This window comes from Lepisma saccharinum, chromosome 8 (assembly GCF_977018435.1).
Source record: "Lepisma saccharinum chromosome 8, izLepSacc3.1, whole genome shotgun sequence".
Taxonomy (NCBI): domain Eukaryota; kingdom Metazoa; phylum Arthropoda; class Insecta; order Zygentoma; family Lepismatidae; genus Lepisma; species Lepisma saccharinum.
The window spans coordinates 66,805,446-66,823,663 of NC_139236.1; positions in this window are offsets into that span (position 1 = coordinate 66,805,446).

Here is an 18,218-nt window from a genome sequence, read left to right on the forward strand (position 1 = left end):
ATTATTTCCAAAAACTTCCTTCCAACCCTGTGTATATCTTGTTTCAGGTATCTCTGGAGAAAGGTCGCGCATAGCGCCAGAGAAGTGGGGGAAATCGAGTGGGCAGAGCGAAGCAGAATACGATGCTGGGAAGGCTGGTGCAGTTGCTCCCCCATCCACCCAATTCCGGCCCTCTCGCGTGTTTATTGGTGGAGCTGTCTCGCGTCACTACTTGCGCAGAGACTTATTTTCGTTCGCCTGCTCCAGAGGTAGTTGGGACAGAGTGTAGTTCATATAATGTGCTCAAGGTTTCTCGGGAAATGTCGGATCCGTTCGTATGACGCACGTGTTGCCGCGTCTCACGTACATTTTTACTCCATTGAATAAAATCTGTATAAAATGTGAATTGTAATTGACAATGGTAATGAATTTTGAAAACAGATGGAAAGACCTTCAAAACAAGACCAATATTGTATTTGTAGGACTACCCAATACTAAGAAAACGTTGTTTCGCAAAACTGATAAGAACTGGTTTTTTTTTTTTTATTTTTGGCCAATTCTAAAAATCTGAAAATTAAGAATTGTGTTAAAACCTTTCTTCCTGCACCATACTAAAATGTCATTCATGACGATCGGACAGCTCGTTTCTTATTTATAGAATTTCAAAGCGAGCGACAGTTTGAAAAAAAGGCTCTTATTTTGTTCGAGCGATGATAAAAAATAGAAGGCACACTCGAAAAAAAATATTAGTCTTTGACGGGGTCCGCAAACATGCTGCTCGACATTTTCGCGGAGTCTAAATATCCTGTAAATTAGGCAAAATTCAAACTTTCTTTTGTATTTTACACAAATTATGAAAACAAAAACTGTATTTTTGATTATGCAACATGTATTTTAATATTCTGATGCAATTCTTGAATATTCTAAAGCAAATTTATTGGTAAATTCATCCATATAATTGGAGAAGATTATTCACACACCAATGTTGATAAATATTTAGAACAAATTTTAATTATTGCAATTTTCAAGTATAGGTATCGGTGGGTATCGGTGAGAGCATCGGAATCAGTTCAAAGCGATATCGGCTCAGCCCTAGTTAGTATAGAATAACGTAGAATTGAATAAGCTAAATTTGATGTAACTCGTATAGCTGGTTAATTTTAATTTTGAGTTCTAACTCGAGTATCTATAATTTTTAATCTAAAAATAGTTGAATTCAACAACATTCTTTCATTTTCATTATGACTAACTACATGCATCATCATGACATGACATGTTTTGTTACGGTAGATTTAAAGGACGCCATCTTGACATGAGTGCACACAGGATATAAATGCATCAGCTGAAAAAAAATACAAAGTCTGAAGCTCAGACCAAATGTTTAAGTGCATCATCTAGAAAGATGCAGGAAGATGGATCAAAAATGCATCGTCAGATATATTAAAGTACAGCTCGACATAGAAAGAAATACCCACTTGCAAAATACGATGCATTTTGGCGTCACCTTTACAAATGATATGCAAAAATTAATCACACTGTAAATCTGATTCTTCGTTAGGGCCAAGTAAATCCACTTTAGTGCATAAATAAAATAGTATCTGTATGTGGACCTATTTTACTCAAATGAAGTTCCTTCTAGTAGCGCCAGCTTCAAGTATTCTCTTGAACGGTGTTACGATCAAGAAATTTTGGTAAATTTTCGGGACGTTCATTTTTATTTTCGACAGCCCTCGTATAAATTCTTTAGGAGTTCTAATCTTTTTGTATGCATATTTTGTTCCTTGTTAAAATTGTAACGCAGTTTCTGCCAAGCGAAAAAGAACGCATGAAGCAAGTTGAAGCTTTCATTCTTTTTCTTGCTTATCAACAATGGGTTCTTTTTCGTTCGGCGCTGCGCGGTTTTGTAAGTAAGTTTTGCTGCATTGTGTTTCTCGATATGCCTTTTTCGAAGGGGTAATTGTTAAAGCTAAAAATAACTTTCCATATGTCTAAATCTTTTGTTCAGGGAATAGGATTGCGTAATCCCGCGAGTATAAAACCAGCCGTTTCGCTGGCAAAATAATCAGTATATCCAGGGGGTGCTCGTTCGGCGGCGCAGATCGTATGCGCAGTTGTCCGTGGATGCATTACGTCATCGTCGAGAAGCTCGGCACGGAAAAGGCTGGTTCCTTATGCAAATATTGAGATATTTGACAACGAATCATAGTTCACAAATAATTTGATTAAAAGTTTTAAAAGTATCTGTTTTATTTAATAACGTATTAATTGGTGCATTCTTCTCCAGCATAGCTATAGGCAGTGACCACACTACAGGGAGGGGGGGGGGGGCAGGACAATTTCTCTCTCTCTCTTATCTGCCCCCAGTATAACGACAAAAATAAATAAATGAATGGGTAACACTTTACTATACCGGAGACGGATTTCTTCAAATTTACAGGAGAAAGTACTTACGCAAATCATTTTCTGTAGCGTTGTTGATGTTCGGGAATGTAGTTTTGATCCATTTTAATGCGAATGCATGTGGTTTTCTACGAAAATCTATTTCCGACGCGCTATTGCTGCTGCCGCCATTTGATTTCTGCACGAGAGCACAATACGCTCTCGTATTGTCCGTATATGCTAAATTGAACGAAAGGAGTGCTAATAGAACCTAACCTAACCTAGTAGGCATACCTCGTCCCCGTGATGGTTCGTGGGGCTATCGTGAATTTTTGGGCTAACGTCTATGGTTTTTGGGGCTACCCGTGAATGGTTTGTGGGAAATAGGAACAACAGTAAGTACTCGTTAATGTAAGAAATATACATTATTTTCGTTAGAAATTCATTATTTCACCTAAAGAAATGTTCCGCAATACAGAATAGTACGTTAGCAATGTAAAAAATTGCGAAATAAATCATTGATAGGTGTCTCCGGTATAGTAAAGTAGTACCAATGAATGAATGCTCTTTTAGCCAAAATATGCATTTTTGTATCGTATGTAACGGAATAATAAACATAATTGCCCCGGGAAAATATGATTTACTCCTCCATCTTTTCTATTGCGCCGTCACTAGCTACAACATATTTTGATTTCTATTGTTCCCACATATATATTTTAATTTTAGTATTGTGAATCATATTCCACTGTGTTACCTCACGTAGCCACCCCACCCCCCACACACGTACGACTTCAGTTGTAAGTTTTAGACTAAGCTTGTCAAATATCCACTTATATCTTTGTATTCTTGAGCCATTTAAAAAAAAAATCATTTCGCCCCTTGTTCTGGACTATTTCATAGGAATGTTTTCCCACTGGAAGCCCCTTTGCAGATCGAGATCCGGGGCTATAGCCTTCCCAAGCAACCGTCCCTCCAAATACTGTCCTGGCCTCATCAAAGAAAAATATATGTATTTATACGAAATATTAATTTGACTTGGCAGTTTCTTTTTTCGAACAGGAATAAGTTTTAAATTTTAATAGCTTATTAATTTACACTAGCAATTTTGAGTAAAGGTTTTGCGTAACCCTAAAAGTAAATTTAGAGACTGCAAGGCCAACTCTCGATATTTCAGATATATTAATAATTTTCATCACAACGTCTAGTAATTATTATTTGTTACTTCAATGACCTCCTCGCAAATGTTTCTCGAATATTAAAACATAGATGCCACATATGATTATCATTTTCTGTTTATTTCCTTGTAATGCTGACCTCCGTGGCGAAGTGGTTAGCACAACGCTTTACGATGCCAAGGGCCCCCAGGTTCGAATCCCCGCCCGGGCATGGGTCTACTTTCCTTTCATCAATTTCATCATATCATCACGCATCCTCATCTTTGCGATTAGCCATATGTGACAGATAAGCGAAGTAAAATAAACTAAGTCTATTAATCAATTATTTTTTTAAACTCTTTAATTCTTCTTTAGCATGCCACGTTTTTGTTAAAATTATATTACGATTTGTAAAATGACGAAATTCTAAATGTGAACACGCAACTTTCTTTGTAGCGCATCGGTCAGAAAGTTTCAGGAATATTGATTTTCAAAATACATTTTTTCTCATGTACTTTGCCCCCTTTTAAAAGTAGCGCGTTTTCAATTATGCTACTAATCATTAAAAGGATGCCTCAATACCATCTTGGAGGATGACAATTAATATTTTCCCCCTCCTGAAAGTAATAATATACTTTCTCTCTCTGAATCTACCATATAAATGCTAGGGGCCGTCTGCTTCAGCCGAGCTCACCCCCTCTCTGGTGACGTCACGCGTTCGTACAAGATCGGCAATCTTCGGATGTCTTTACCTAATCTCTATGTACCTTGAGATATTCAGGAATCTTTAGGTGATTAAATCGCTTGTCGAGGTCCAGGGCTGGGAGAATACGGGCTTTGTGTGGGGAGTGGCTGGTCAGCTCTCCCTTCCACAATTTCCGAGGTTTTCCGTAAGGCACCTTTCAGGGTCACTTAAAGGGGATTTAGCGAGCATATAAATAATTCATTCATATATAAATATTTAATCTTAATAATTTAAACTTTGAAATTATTCATAAATTTTAAATCCTGTCGAAGTTGGCACTGGTCAGTGTGGCTCCGATGTAAATTCAAGTTAAATAAATTAGACTCATCAAATATATACATCCTTCTCGTCAAATTAATTTTTATTCTAAATCATTCGGAATTCTCCTGGTCAGGAGGTTCATTTAATTAAAAGTTTATTTATTTTTTACTTTAATCCAAGAGCATACCTCTGGTCAGAGGGTGACTTTTAAATCTAATAGCTTATATAGTTTTCATGTCCGTTTAAAGTCTGAGTATCCGGGACGTTAAGGAAAGTTTATTGCTTTCTCTTATTTAGGTTTATATTAGATGTAATTTTGAAACAGATATAATAGGTGAACGGTCGAATATGTTTTTCTAGAAATCATTTATGTAAAAGTCTATTGTTTTGCTTTTGTAATGTGAGTAGCCAACGGCGTTGAAAAGGGTAGACATAGATTCCCCTATTATGTTAAGGAATTCCACGTGGACATTTGTAATTTGTGGCCGAGATATGGCATTGATAAAGGGTAGAGAAAGGCTCCCCTTATATTTTGTTATGAATGTTTTTGGAGGTTGACCCTGAAGATGGTAGTTTACCTCATGAGTTCTATAGAACATAATGTAGATGTGAAAATATGACAAAAGCACGAATAGGAATTTACGGATAGATGTTATGCAAATTTTTCTTTTGTCTTGATTACAAGTAATATTGTCGACCATTAGTTAATAATTTGTCACCGTTTATTGAAACCAAGTTACAGCTGTGTTAGTTCTATGATGGGATATGGACATAATTTATAAGAGAAAGCTATCTGGGTTTTATGTTTACTCTAAAGCAAGTTTCAGTCTATGTTACGGAAGTCGTTATGATCTAAATTTTATATTGGCATTCTTGTAGTTTTCCTTTTGATCAGAAGTTTGTATATTTTTCTCTTAACTTAACTATGTTGGGATTTGTGAATACGTTGATTAAGGTTTAAACGGAGAACCTTCTCTCATGTCAATTTTGGAATGTTAATTGGAAATTTGAGAAGCAAATAAATTCTGTAATCGTTAATGGGTATTTCCTTCATAGTAAATTTGGTTCATAAGTACAAATTACCTGGCCTCCTTTTGGTTTGATGAGGTGTCCCGCGGTCACTGGTCAGTGAGGCGGAGGCTTTATAGATCCATAAGATGTCAGTTTTGATTATGCTGATTTCGCTCGCGACTCGCATGCGTATCCTCACTGGTCAGTGGAATGCGGGTGCGATCACGATGGAGGTTCAAGCATGAGAATGGTTACCTTATTTTAGAGTTCTTAGATAAGTAAGCATAAATTATTATTTTTAAAATTATTATTATTCAAAAGCAGACCCTTACCCGTACCTTGAGATGCGGACTCTCATGACCCGCAGATACTGAGCGTAGTCGTGGCATATATTATAACAGAAAGAGAAATTGTAGGCAGCGACGCCCCGTCTTGGTCTTTCGAGGGGACCGAGCCGGTGGTCGTGTGCCTTGGTGGCGACGGGCTGACGGCCTTGTGTTTGTTGCAACGGGGAAGCAAGATTGATATAAACGATAGTACGTACAAGTAATGTAATACCTGCCCTTCTTTGGAAATTCGGGAGGGGGGCAGTGAGTTGGCTCGAAGGACTCATATACAAGCTACACAGACTTGGTATACCTGACTGTTATGTACGCTTGCTGGACAGCTACCTCCATCAACGCACCTTCTTCGCAGCGTTTCAAGGAGCCATCTCCACCATTCGAACAACCACAGCTGGAGTACCCCAAGAATCCTCCCTCTCCCCGCTGCTGTACGCCCTGTTTACAGCGGATGTACCAACAGCCTTTGGTTGCCTCCCAGCCACTTTCGCAGACGACACCGCATACTTTGCCGCAGCCAAGGATATTCGTGTTTCCTACCTCGGAATGCAAGAAGAACTGCAACAATACGACCACTGGGCAAAACAATGGAGAGTGCGAGTGAATCCCGACAAGAGCACCGCCATCGTGTTCTCTCGTAGACGCTGTCCGCGCGAATACCATCTCAGACTACAAGGACAACCTGTTCCCCACAAACAAACCACAACATATCTCGGCATGCTGCTAGACAGAGGGCTCTATCTCAGAGAACACGTAGCCAAAATCGTCAACCAAGGAAACAAACGCGTGGGAGCACTTTACCCGATGCTACGATCGCCAGGACTGCGGCTGGAAACCAGACTTCAACTGTACAAGGCAATCATCCGACCAGCTCTGCTCTACGCCTGTCCTGCCTGGCAACACCTACCCAAGACGACCCTCCGCAGACTCCAAGTAATACAGAACAGGGTCCTACGTATCATCAGCGGACACGGACGGTATACAACAAACGTCCAACTCCACGAAAACCTCGACATTCCACCGCTAGATGACGTGATCAAGCGGACAACCGCCACGTTCTGGGCCAAACTCCAGGAAAACCCAAATCCAACGGCACGAGCCATTGGCACCTCCAACCCACACAGACACACTCATCGTCTACCAAGTCCCTGAGCCGACCAGCCAGGACAAGTGAAAAGTGACCACAGCCTAACTGCCACTGCCACCCTCACTTTCCCACCCCAAGCGACAGCTGCAGGAGTGGAATTCAACACCGAAAACATCGCACGCCATTTCTAAAACACTTCAAAGAGGAGGCAAGGTGTCCACAGACGCTGGTACTCCATATCATATTGCGAAAAGCAAGCCAAGACTCGTAACTGGTAACTGGCAGTGAGTGCCTTACCCCCCACCCCCGAAGCCAGCGCCTATGACCAGACCAGCCATCCGAGTTATCTTGTTCTTACAACAATTTAATCTCAAAATACAAGATAATGAGCAAAATTATACGTAAAAAGTCTTTAAAATGCTTCGTTTCCGAGGCACAACAACACACAAATTCCCACTGGGGCATTTTTCAAAAGCTATCTGTAAGCAAAACAAAAAAAAAGTTTCGTCTGAATCAGACGCGAGCGTTTCCAGGAAGCCATTTCATGCATGAACTGTTCACAAAATGGTGGCAGATTGAACTCGCAGCGAAGTTGGCCGGCCGAATTCGCAAAGGAGATTAGCGACCAATTGACCTCCTTCGGTACGCTATACGGGCACAAGCCCCGTCTTGTGCTTTCGACTGGAAATATTGACGATTTCAAAATTACATCAGCCAACGAATGCACCGGGGCAAAAAATGAGAGATAACACAGAGTGACGTATACAGAACGAAGCGACGCGACGTTAATGAACAGTGATAAGCAATTTCAATTGAATTTACCGAAGCGGACAACTGTTTTCCGATTTGTTCGGTGCGTGGCTCTCCGTCTATTGGCGCGTTTGTGGCGGGAAGGCCGGATGACGTAGACGGATGCAGATTCAATCAATCTGTTATAGCTTTTGCCAATCTGTATGAAATCCTCTTTTTAACTGGGTTTTCTCTCTTATCCAATGTTGCTACTGGGGAGGGTATTGAGGCGAGACTTTTCTCTCATCTCCCGTGTGAGGATGTCTCTCTGGATTTACAAACACTTGTCTCGGTTTCAAAAGGCAAGTCTCTGTCTCTTATTGGTCAGTATTTCTCTTACTTTACGTTACTTTTCTGCGTCTTGGTTTAATAGCGAAGAAGAAAGGGATGACGAAAAACAAAGCGATACATCCATGCCTTAACTAAGGTTAGATTGATTAATTTGGTTTATTTTACTTCGCTTTTCTGTCACTTTTGCCTAATCGCGAAGATGAGGATGAGTGATTGATAGATTGATTGATTGATTTGGTGTTTAAGTCCACTTTATGCACAGTAAGGCTAATCGGGACCGGACCTACAGTTTAAAGTGGGATCCGAACCACTATGTGCCTCCACCGGGTATCGAACCCGGGACCCTGAGGATGAGTGACGATGATATGAAATTGATGAAGGGGAACCTACAAAGAACACCATGCCCAGGCCTGGATTTGAACTCGGGAACCCTGGCATCGTAGTTCGCTGTCCTGACCACTCCGCCACGAAGGTTGGCATAACTAGGGTTCGAATCTGGGTCCTATGGATTTTGTAGTGTTGACACCTCCTCCACGAGAAAAAGCAAAAAAATACATCAGACAGGCCATTTTATTAACTTTTATTTGGCAAACTTTTTCAGGCATTTCTCAAACTCGCATATTTCAATGTATACCCCCCATCTTTCACGAAATGAATAGATACTCATAATGTGTGCCGATGGTTCTATCACAAAGCCTACGCCGCGAGGTCAGAAATAATATTTTACATTACACTGCGCCTCCCGTAATTATTGAACGATCCTCGTATAAATTCTTTAAAAAATCCAACCCACATACTTTGCGGTACATCTTCTGCACGTCTTCTTTCAAAGACGCAGCAATTACATTACATCGATACTGGGATGAAACAACCGTATATCATAAGGTCCAAGAAAAACTTCGGCACTTATCAGCGTGACCTATATCTTTTATAGTCAGAACGTTCCACAACCTTTGTTGGAGCAACCCATATTCCCTTTCAGAGGTCAAGAGAGAATAAGAGATTTGTCGATTGGCGGAGCCACTAGCGGTTACAAACCGGAGGCAAAATGGATACGACAAAGCACATACATTCTCCACGCAGAGAAGCACACAAAAAGGAAAAGTGTAGGTCTCAAAATCTGGAGCCTGGAATGTATCCAAGAGGACTCTGCAAATGCCCTTCCCCCTCCCAAATCGCCACATTTGGAACCCTCGACAATCGCCGTGGTCGAGAGGCCTTGCATTACATTTTATAAGCGTTGCAGAAGGACGTTTTTTTGTTCTCCCTCCCCAAATAGCGTTCGCAAGGATTTCAAAAGATCAAAGTTTTTCCTTCCCTTTTTTGCCATCATTCTTATCGGACTACCAGAATAGGATTTTCGACGCAGCATCACCAATCGATAGAGACTTTCGACGAACCGCTGTGTACGCGATTCTGTTTTTCTAACTTCGTAGTAGTCTTTGAAAACTTGCTCAGTTTGAACGTTACCGTTGTTGAAAAATAACTCAATTGCAGTTAACTTGATCAAGCAGTAACTCAGTTAGTCCAAAAAAGTTACTGATAGAGTTAACTTAGTTGAAAAATTGGTGTTACAGTTCCTTTATAAAAAAACAACCCAGTTATAGTTAAATAGTTCAAGGTCACAGGCATGCCTAGGATTTTCGAAAACTTTACCTAAACTTTTTTTTAGTAGTCCCTCAGTTTGACATTTTTCAGGCCTTTGACGTTCCTTTTTTATTATTTTAGGAATACTAGGCCAAAGGGGGATTTATGACCCCCACTCCAATTTTGGTACGCCACTGTTCACAGTTACCTAATTGAGAAATTGCTGTTACAGCTACTTAGTTAAAGCATGACTCAGATACAGTTTCTTAGCTTTGTTTGTTTAAGTACATTTTATGCTGGGATAGGCTAATCGCGACTGGACCTTTAGTTTAAAGTGGGTTTCGAACCACTGTTTCTACTAGCCGCTAGCGACAGCTATAGCAACTTGGAGATATGCTAAAACAGCACTAAACCTGCCTAACCTACTCATGTGTGCATCCAATAACAGAAACAGACAAGTTGTTCGCGCCCGTCATCCAACAAGAAAACACTTTTCTTGTTTCGGCCGCTGTTTGTAGCATTTCCAGGAAGGTTAATGGTGCTGTAGGTAGACTAATACACGTAAATAAGACACTCAATTACATCGAACTGATGTATTCATCGCAAAATATACATTACTTGCAGCCAACCTGCAATACTTCTTACATCGCGTCGCTTCTCTTCGTCCCAGACTCTTCACTCTCTCACTTTCAGTAGGTTCTAGTGTCCAGAGAATAACGTGGCGGCCATCTTGGCTCCAAAAGTACAAGGTACGGAACACAAGTGCTAAGTTGCTGTTGCTCCTCTATGTTTCTCCACCGAGCTTGCAAGATATAGCCATGGAATATAGCTGTTACAGTTTGAAACAATAACTCAGATATAATTGAAACAGCTGTAACTGTTACTTAGTAAAGAAATCAACTCATTTACAGTTATCTGTTTGAAAAAAAAAACTAGTGAAAAGCCGCTTGGTAGACCTTGGTCCCTAAATAATTATTATGCCACGGAGTAATTTTGTTTTGCTAATAACAAATTTATTTTTCTTCAGTACGTAATTTCAAATTTCGTTTCCAAGTCATCGTACGCACATGTACTGTGACCAGTTTCGATGTTGTACTGATTCAACTGCTGTGTGCAGTGAAGAGCTGAATTGGCATTCCAACTGTTTTCAATTCATTGATAGAGATAGTTTGGTGATGGTTCAAGTATAATATGCTTCATTTGATTGATTTAGTTATTTTTACTTCACTTTTCTGCCACTTTTGGTTAATTGCGAAGATGGGGATGAGTGATGATATGATGAAAATTGTTGAATGGACGCTCACAAACACCCATCCCCAGGCCGAGATTCGAACCCGGGAACCCTGGCGTCGTAGCACGATGTGCTAACCACTCCGCCACGGAGGACGGCAAGTATAATATGCAGTGCAGTGTTCGATTTTTACATGAGGATTATTTAAATGGATGGAATCGAAAAACCTGGTTCAAAAACTTCCAGTACAGCGCCTTGAATAACGTAGTGTGGAAAACGGCACTGTTCTGGGCTCTCTGGCTGGCTCCACTCGAATATGATACCGCTAGAGGCGCTGGGGTCGGCACAGCTGCATGGTATTCGTCAGCTTATAATGGAAGTAAATGGAGTTCTCGCTGCAACGTCTGATTCTTTTACATGAAGCATTTCTATGAATGTGATAATTGCTATGATATTTGGTACAGAGGTTGCGAAGATATTAACGAACATTCTAGACAGTCGACCACGCGTGAAATGCTTTTGGTAACTAAATTTTTGTGTATGAATTAGGTTCGTTATTATTATCATCATCATTATTTGTTTTAAAGATACATACACTGAAGCATTTGTATTTTTGGTCTCTTTTCTTCCGCTTTAAACTAATCGCGGCGATGATGATAATGATGATTACATGAAACGACGAGGGGAAACCCACAAAACTTCCTTAGTGCCATCGACATGAGTGTAAGGAAACTTTCAGACCAATGGGACAAACGACACGGGACGTTCACACTGATGTGACTAGTGACACAGACACTTCCAGACTGTAAAATAGCATTCATTGCACATGAGGTTCCAAACAGCAAGTCACACGGGCTCCGGTATCCCTTTCTACACCCTCGATTTCAGGCACATTTCAAATATTTTCGTGAATGGGATACCGAACCCGCGGCACGTTCATATGTCGTATTCGCGTGCTACTTGTTACTTCGGTCTGAAAGCTCCTTAAAGGAAGGGTGCTCAGACCGAAACGACGCGCCACAGGGAGAGTTCCCAACTAAGTGACAAGCTACATGGTTCGTGCCTTCAGTTTTGAAAATTTTCAAGGTCAAAGGTCATATGATATGACCTTGACATAAAAATTTGATTGAAGGTAAAGAAGTTTATTTTTTATTAGAAGAACAATTCTTTAGCTTTAAAATGAGCCCAACATGAAGATTCTAGCTTACCTGCAACAACACTTGTGATTTTTTTTCTTCGGCACCGTGTGTCAAACTTTTCACTTTTTCTCTAAGTTGGCAAACCTGCTACATGAAAAGTATGCATTGCTGTTGGCTGTTATTGTGCAAATATTCTTTGCTCCTCAAATACTACTTACTCTGAGAGCTTCGTGAAATTCGGAAATGGTGAGGACAAAAATTCCATTTTTTTGAGTGATTTGGCACGGAATGACCCTATACTGACCGCAGGTCTAGACGCCGAAGCCTCGTTGACCTGCAAAACAGTAATGCCAACGAAAAATGATATGCGAGTAAAAGGTCATCTTCTTCACTTTGCCGGGCCTAAAGTGGACTTCACCAAGTCAATCTTGTGTGGTTTCTTTTTCACTATTTAAGGCATCAAGCCATTGTTTGCATTAAAGGAAATAGGAATAGGGTTACAATTAAGCCATAAATATAATAAATAATAATAATTTTAATTTTGAATGAATGTCTTAGACACCTGTGTTTACTTCGTCTTAATTGTCCAAGAGAAGCAGAACGAGTAACAGACAAAAGTGTATATATCTCTACGCACTGTAGTTCGTTAGTTATTGATCATTTTCGTACAGTGCTAAATGGTTCCTTAAATCCCTTTTTTTCAGGCGTGTTAAAGATAATGGCTGAAACGGTTCCCTTCTCTGTGAGGGACATGGATGCCATCTGCATTCAATAGTTCAGTGGGAAACAGAACCTGCATATTTAATGCTTCCCCTTTGAATCGCCAATGGTAGTTTTTTTGTTTTAATCTTCGCAGTGATATACTATCCCCATCGTTGTTTGCGAAGACATTTTCATTATTTGTGATACGACGCAATCATCCACATTCCCCTTCTGTCTCTTTCTCTCTGTCTTTTTTTTTTACCTTCGTGATGATCATATATTATTTCCGAAGCGGAATTAAGCATCGAAGTGTTGCCAACTCATGTTGATATCCCCTCCCCTCTTCCAGCCATTTCACTCGCTTTTACTCTCGGTCTCTACATTTTTATTCCAGAATTGCAAAAATAGTCATTTGAAGGGGATATACTGTGAATGGTTACGAACAATTCTGCGTTATAATGATCCCATTTACTTTCAATGAAATCGTTGAAACCCAGAAGCGTCCGTGACTGTACAAATCGAGACATTTACCGCATCGAGAAATTACGAAAATTTCTAGTCCTGAAAATTTCCCGATGTGGTCGGGAAATGGAGAAATTTTCCTGTTCCGAACGTCAGGATAATTATTTCCGTACCAATCCCCGTCCCGAACGAAATTTTCCCTTCGCACCCCCCCCCCCCTCCCGGTCTAGGAAGTCAACACGATTCTAATGTCTCTTGTGAAAACTTCCTCGTTATTTTGTTGGACATGGCAGTTAATTGCTGTGACTGACAGCCTATAGATCGCCAAAAACAATATTATCTGTAATGAAATATTGCTATGATTACCATTCAAATTACATTAACTTTGCCAGGCATCTGCTACGTCCCTCCCCCACCTCGCCTTGACGTTAAATTGTTGTTTTTAGTTCACTTTATGCACAGATAAGCTAATTAGGACTGGACCTACAGTTTAAAGTGGAAACCGAGCCACTGTGTGCCTCCATCGGAAATCGAACCCGGGACCCCTTGATTACAAGGCGACGGCGTTATGAATACACCAATCGGGAGGCATTCCCCCCGTCAATCAGGGAAAATTAAACTACACTTCAACACTAACTGGAAATAAATGTTTTCAACCAGAAACAAATCTGGTCTCCCTTATCGCACAACGCGAGAGCAACCTTGCGTTCTGACATCACCGCGGAATGCTTTCATTGTTACGCTAAATGAATAATACATTTGCTATGTATTTATGCTAAGGGAAATCACACCTAACACACCTTACCTAACAACGTAGGCATTCTTCGTGCGACGATCAGAACACGAAGTTGATCTCGCGTTGTGCAATAAAGGAGACCGAAAGATATCAACAATTTCAATGATTACACTGTCACAACTAACGTTTGGTTATAGAAATACAGCTATTTAAACATTTTTGTAAAATGCTTGCAGAAAAGACGGACAGAACCTAGGGTGCTGTCATTTAAACGTCAGCAGATATTGGCCACAATAACCCAGCTGCAGAGAGTCTTGTCGAGAGAAGTTAGTAAGATAACATGCATAAAGCATTCGACAGTATTCAACCAAATTTATTAATACAGAAATTACATCAGCAATTCAATTTCTCTGCCGCTGAATGCAACTGGATCGAAAGTTATGTACGCAATAGGAGTCTCGACATAAAAGTTAGCAACTCGATTTCAAACAGTTTAAATGTATCTCTCGAGGTACCACAGGGATCAATTCTAGGCCCAAAACTGTTTAACATGTTTGTGAATGATATCGCAGACAGGAAATTTGGGTTTGAATTATATTTGTACGCAGATGACTGTCTCCTGTACTGCGCGTCAAGCAAATTAGAAAAAGTAATTGCAAATATTGAGAAAAAACATGCCCGAAGTTCTTGAGTGGTATCAAAATCTAACATGTTGAAAGTGAACGAGTCTAAGACGCAAGTATTAATACTATCAAGTGAAAACAATAACGACACGCTAGTTGACAACATTAAAATAGGTAATTCCAATATAAAACCATGTGAATTTCTAAAATATCTCGGTATGCACCTAGATAAGAATTTATCCTTTTCACATGTAAAAAAAAAATGTCTTCACGTGCAAGTTTCAACTGGTCTGCAAATATGTACACCGTGCCTACAAATTAGCGTTCTCCAAAGCATTTATTAGGCCGTTACTTGAATACTGTTCCTCTGAAATAACACAATGAAGCTAGAGAAAATGCAAAATCGGGCTATTCGTAGCATAAGAAATACGGCGCACACGACTTCACCTGCAAGCAGAGAAGAGCTGCAGAGGAATTAACACACACAACCATTTATTAAGCGACAAAGTAATTATATCTAGCAATATACATTATCCCAACAGTATCCGAGTACCGAAATGTAACAAGGCAAGATACGGATCAAAATCCCTGTCATCTCTGGCAAGAAAAGCATGGAATCAACTACCTATAAATTGCAGAAAGGAGAGAAATTGGCCTTCATATAACGTAGTTGCAAAAATGATTATTCTCTTCTATTTCTTATGTTTTTCAATTATATAAATTTATAATATTCCATTTTATGTATGCTTATAAACAAATACAAAAACTGTATACCTATTAATTCATGCAGGGCAAAAAACTGTTTTTGTAGTTACAGAATCAATGTAAAGTAAATTGTAAGCTTAAGTGTAACCCTACTTTAGTAATAAATAATAATAATTATTATTATTACTGAAGAAAGTAACACAGACTAGGGGAATGTAGCTTTTATTCATTTACTTTTTTGTAGAGAATAACCAGGAAAAATAGTCGGAAAGTTCCATTTCAGTACCGATTCTAACATCTGGTTTATTAACCATTTCACGGGATATCACTTGAAGCAAAAGAGGAATCTGATCACAGAATTTGACCAAATCTTCTAGAAATAGCCTTTAACCATTTATTTCTCAAAGCCTGATACGCACGAAACTCGTGAAATCTGATTCTAGTTTCCTTTCCTTTACGTTTTCTAGTAAACGGGACAAGGCAGTATATGACCCGAAATGAAATTTAATACACTGTATTACTTAATGTGTGTGTATGAATAAAATCATACACGTGACTAGTAATCATTCACGCAGCAGCATCTTGCTGCCATCTAGCGAGCAACTTAAATATTAAATTATAATCACATTACAAAACCGTACAACCTTGAACGATCGAGCCACAAGCACGCGTACGGTTGACGAGCCAAATACCTCCTGGATGCAAATTCGTCAACTTAACCTCTCATGTAAATTGCTCGGTACATTTCCCGTAACATTGTTCTCTTGGGCGGTCGACCTCTCTTTTCTTCAGACAAATGCATAAGTAACTCGACAGTGTCATGATTGGGCATCGACCGTCGTTTCCATCCCCCAACAAAATTCCCCAGGAGACTCCGTCATGCATTTTGAATCAGTTTCCTCCATTGCGCATTGAATCTCTTGCACCGAGGGAGGAAAGCGGCATGTTACCTGCCACATTATATTACCGGCTAAAAACGCGTCGACGGTTCCATGCTGATATTGTGCGGCGTCTCCTTCCCAGCCCAGCTCAGCCCGAGGCGTTGAGTTATAAATGCATGAGTCTGTGAGAGTGCTTGATGAAATAGCTTCGCGGTTGTTAGGAGCCTTTTGGGGAAAGGAAAGTGTAATGTACGCTCGGATTTGCTTAAAAAATATATTCGTAGTTTTCGATGTCAACATGTTTTATTAATTTCTCCTCCTCTAATTAAAGGCTGGTTACTTTTATCGTGAAACACAACGTAAATAATGTTTAAAGACTGGCGATGCCTACGCATAGTATTGACATGGCTAACACCTACGTGACAAAATAGTGCTTGGTAGTAACTAGTTGCAAATAACAGTTACTTTTTTGATGAATTCCAATTGTAACTAGTTACTTTTCAAAGTAAGTAACTGTAACAGAGTTACTTCTTGCTATACAAGTAACTTTATCGACAGTTACTTTATGACACTTAAATTCGTATATCCTGGATTGCATTTTGCAGACTTACGAGGCTCTATCGTCACCTACGGCCAGTATAATCTATTGTAGGGCTATGTGCATGTTGATTTGTGTTTTGCCCTTATGTCTGTTGAGTGTCCCTTTAGAGCCTCAGCTTTTAACCCAACTAATAATAATTCAGTCTTTAGACACGCGTTTATTTTAGTGATGATAAGAGACCGGGCCTCGTATAATGTGACGGGTGCAAAATAGTGCTAACGCACCCATAATTTTTTCATTAAATCAATCAAATTCTTACATTCAACATTTGTAACGTGTGGGAAGAGCTGAACTTGGCAACTCAGTTTGTACCAACGTGTCTCCTCTCGTTGCTAAGGTGAAAGGATTTTAATAATATTGCCTAAGGTAAAGGAAGATCCACGCTTTACAACTATTTTTCATTTCTACGCGCTCTCTGTGGCACAACGTGGCGCGTAGGAAACGGTGGCAAGACTACAACGCCTCTCAGGTGACTGTGTGCGCAGTTGGCAGTACTGCACCGCGCAGGGGAATATGTGGGCAGTACTAACCCGCGCAGTCTCTGTTCCAGTACTGCGTCTTCATATTAGCCACACTTTCACCCGTCTCTACCTTCGTTTAGATCTTGTCTTATTCTTTCACTAAAATGATACACGATGGCACTGCAATTACAAGCAAGCCGTGGTTAATGTAGCGCCATTCATGTTGCCAACTCATAAGAAATCATGTTGCCAACTCATACGAAATCTGGTTGCCAACTCATAGGAAATCTGGTTGCCAACTCATAGGAAATCTGGTTGCCAACTCTTAGGAAATCTGGTTGCCAACTCTTAGGAAATCTGGTTGCCAACTCTTAGGAAATCTGGTTGCCAACTCATAGGAAATGAGGTTGCCAACTCATATGAAATGAGGTTGCCAACTCATAGGAAATCAGATGGCCAACTCATAGGAAATGACGTTGCCAACTCATAGGAAATCAGGTTGCCAACTCCAGAATCAGCATCATCATCATCTTCTCTAGACTTCAGGCTTCGCAGATAGCCTAGCTAGCCTAGAATATACGCTCCTGATTATATATATATATATATATATATATAAATGGAACTAAATTTAAAAATACATGCTGCATGGCGACCGGAGTGCCCCTATAAGTCATTTTTTCTACCTCTAGCTGTAATTCTTCCAGATATATTTATAGTTTTAAGCAGTCGGCACGAAATAAGTATATTTTGTCACTAGTATCGTTAGAAATCAGTGCAGTGTAGCGAAACACGTGCCGCGCGCGCTAAATCTGGACCCTGCAACGTTCGCTGAGGGAAATCAGTGAATACGCAGCTTTCGCGGAGTTTCCCTGAGAGTAGCTAAGTTATTCAGCTCAGCACAGGTTCATTCATCGATTTTCTGTTTCGTACCCGTACTCACTGTATCCATGCGGTTAATTGCACACAACACGTTACCGAGGAAACTTGCGAGGGACAACTCTGCGATTCTGCGTTGCCCTGATTACACCAGGGAGCTGTGAAAAAGACGAGTCA